This window comes from Herpailurus yagouaroundi, unplaced genomic scaffold (genome assembly GCF_014898765.1).
Source record: "Herpailurus yagouaroundi ecotype Mexico unplaced genomic scaffold, PumYag 67793, whole genome shotgun sequence".
Classification (NCBI taxonomy): Eukaryota; Metazoa; Chordata; class Mammalia; order Carnivora; family Felidae; genus Herpailurus; species Herpailurus yagouaroundi.
In genome coordinates, this window is record NW_024420586.1 from 9,147,641 (window position 1) to 9,151,057 (window position 3,417).

Here is a 3,417-nt window from a genome sequence, read left to right on the forward strand (position 1 = left end):
CAGCGCCTGTTATCAGATACTCCACTTGTTGGAGAAGGTAGGTGGGTGGGTGCGTGTGTATATACCTCCAAGCTATGATAAAGCAAATTCAAACCCCTAGAAATAGTTGGTATTTTATTTTAGTAATGTAATTTGAAAAACTATGCAGGACCAGAATAAACGAAATATTTGATCTTTGAAGTATCCTGGCATGCTGAAACTACAGGCAAAGTTACTGAAAACATCTGAATTTCACATAGGTCACTACCGGCTACTGGGAATCCTTACTAATCAGCAGACTTCTGTTAAAATGTTACCTCTGGCTAGAAAATGAACACGTCTGAAAAGAAGGGGAAAAAAAAAAAACCCAAAACCTTGAGATTATCTTCAACCAAGAGCACTGAAATCTTTCAAGATTACCGACAGAACTGAAAGGTTTCTTTGTAACAAAAATTTCCATTTCATGAAATTTTTATCACTTAGCACACACACTTCTGCAGGGTATAGTAGAAAAAGCCCACATTCTAAAATCAGACACACATGAATGTGGGCTCTAGTCTGCAATTTTCCAGCTATATAACCTCCTGAGGAAAATTACTGAAGAATACGAGAGGTTAGTGTGGTTATGTGTACAACAGGCATAACGTTACCTGCACAGGAGAGCTATAGGTAACCCACCAAACCCGGTGCCCGAATATACACAATACCAGCTTCCTTACCTGCAACACACGCTGCACAGAATATGCCAATGAAAAATATACGTAACTGAGAAGGCTGTGTCAAATCAACACGTGAAAGAAAATTCAGAGTGACAGAACATAGATTATGTTCTGTCCAATATAAAGATGAAACTCATATATTTAATATTTATCTTCACGGAAGTCTTTTCCTTTGATTAAGCCAGTGGTAAGCAAATGGGGCTAGGGGACTAAAGTCGAAAAACTTCCTATGTGACACTGCTTGAAAATGTGTATGTGGATTTGCTTGCATTCTTCACGTCATGACAAAATTTACCATGGGTGACGATGCCTTTAATAATACTGTCAAAAGCTAACCTCTCATCTCAAAAGCCTTTTCTTGATTGACACTTTTGTTTCTTCTTACAAACGTTCTGGTGTACGATTGCAAAACGTTTAGAAGGCAAAGAAAAAAATAAATCCCTTTATTCTTCTAAAATGAGAAAGTGAGGAGAAGCAGCTAACTTTGTCAAATTGTTCTTCTTTCTCATTCATTCTTGTTCTTTCACAAACCAGAACTAAATAGATCGCATGCCAAAATTATTGTCGGATTGACAAACGTCACTGAAGAACACATGGAACTGACAACCCGTCTGGACCAAAGGTGACAAGTATTCTTAAGCAATTGAAATAAATTAAATTTCCGTAAAGACAAAAATGCTTTTTATCAACACTATGAACTTTTGACTTTATATGCAGCCTACTTGATAACCCACCTTATCCCTCATCCCCCCAACGCCCCAAATCCTGTTTCTTACGCCCTTTTTAATGACCTGGCACACAGGACTAAACTACACAACTCCAACCGGGAATAACTAATCTGTTGTCGGACCTCAGAGGACTGTTGGTGCGATCTTTGTTTTTTAAAACAAAACAAAAAACGGACACCAGGTTTTCGCCTTACTCCACACCTGCCACCAATTGCAACCCCCCGTTTAGAACAATTACTATTACTACTAACCTTCCCCCACATCTCTCAATAGCCTCAAGAGACTCAACCTTGATGCTGATTAGTCCTCCTCGGCAAACGCCTTGCTGGGGCTTGAAGCCCGTCCACCGACGTTCACTCTCCGCAACGTCCAGGGTGCGGCGAGGAAGGACATCATCCCCTCTGCTTGGGGGGCGAAGGCCGAGCAAGGCCCCCGGCCACTCCCTCTCTCCTCGGCCTCCCAGGGCGTCTGGGGCGGGCGCGCCAGGCCCTGCGCAGACCTCCAGCAGCCCCGCAATTCCCGGTGTCCGCCGCAACCCCAGGCCGAGCCGAGCCCCCGGGACGCCCGCATTCGAGCGCACACCTAGCGCCCGGGCGCTGGGTCACCGAGACGACCCAGGGGCCACCCCCGACGCCCCGACTGGGACAGGTGCCGGGCCCTTCTTGGGGACACTCACCCGGCAGCCGCTGCTCCTGTCTGCTGCTGCCGCTGCCTCGCCTTCTCGCCCGCCGCCTGCTCCCGCGGGGGGGTCCGGGCTGGCGCCGCCTCCCCGCCCGACCCCCCTCGGGTATGCGCCGTGCGGGGCCCGGTCTGGTGAGAGCCGCCGCCGCCGCCGCCGCCGCCCCCTTTCCTTTCCTCCCTCCTCCCTCCGTGCGTCCCTCCCACCGAGGCCCGCCTCGTATTTCCTGGATCCGGCCTCAGCAAGAGCTTGGCAAGCGAACCGCCGGCTTCAGGACTCTCGTCGGGTGCCGTCGCTCGCCAGGCACAAAGATGGCGCCGCCGGGGACTGCCGAAGGCGATGTCGCGAGACTTCTCCTACAGCGACTGGAGAGCGGGGGCCCACAGGAAAGGTGGTCAATTAGGGCAGCCTCAGCTGCCCTCAGAGCAAACGCTCCTCCTAAGCGAAAATGGGCGGTACCGGTTACAGCGGAAGCTATTGCGGCTGCGCGGAACGGGGAGCGACGCATGCTCAGAACGGCTCCTGAAGTAAGACCCAGTTCTCCGTGTTTTACCTGTTTCCTCCCAGAGGCAAGGGGCGGAGAAAGGGTGGGCGGAGGAACCAGAAATGAAACCCGGGAAAGGGTTGGGCAGGACTGATTGGGAAGTGGGAGGTGTCTCTTAAGACCGGGTCCTCCCTCCAGAGCCTGAACGGCCAATTTGGCGTCCCCAGGAGTCCCAACCCTTTCCTTCTCCCTTCTCTCCCAGCCACCAAGTATTCTTTGGAAAGTCTCAGCTGCCCTTTCATCCTGTTGTCCGATTCCCGTTGTGGTGTTCTTTCTTTCTTTTTTCTTTTTCTTGTTTTATTTGAGAGCTCGCTGTGTGCTCGGAGCAGCGTTCGCTGCTGGAAGCCACAGCCCTCCAGTTTCTCACATTACCAAATAACTTTCTCTTTCATTTTGGCGCTACGTGAGCCTTCCAAATGGCATACCCTTAACCGCTTCTGCTCCTGTTCTGTTTTTTTCTCTCTCATTCATTTATTCGTTGATTCAAACGTATGTTGAGAGTTTCCTGCGTGCCAGGGACTGAAGACACGGAGACGTGCTCTGACCTCAGGGAGCTATTGGCCTGGGATAGCGATGGATGAGAAAAAAACAATGATGACAGTTCAGCACAGTGAATTCTGTAACAAAAATAGGTACCGAGAGGAGTGACAGGTCCTGGGAGCAGGGTATCATGACATGCATCAAAAGAGAAAATTCTTTGAGGGCAGTCTTAGAGGCGTGGGATTTAGTCCATTGGATCAGGGTAATGTCAGGCAACAAGCCACCCGA

The 3,417-nt window shown here is 49.6% G+C and overlaps 1 protein-coding gene across 7 annotated transcripts in view; it reads right to left on the bottom strand.

Annotated features, from left to right (window-relative positions):
• The window catches only part of TAB3 (TGF-beta activated kinase 1 (MAP3K7) binding protein 3), an 87,417-nt gene extending 85,166 nt beyond the window's left edge, over window positions 1-2,251 (bottom strand). For 5 of the 7 annotated variants that reach the window (XR_005788255.1, XR_005788254.1, XM_040468896.1 and 2 more), the window contains exon 1: window positions 2,103-2,250. The gene's annotated coding sequence lies outside the window, so the exon portion shown is untranslated. Of the gene's footprint in view, window positions 1-1,677; window positions 1,966-2,102 lie in introns of those variants that run through there. The other 2 variants (XM_040468898.1, XM_040468895.1) reach the window with 2 other exon arrangements.
• Window positions 2,252-3,417: the final 1,166 nt, after the last annotated feature.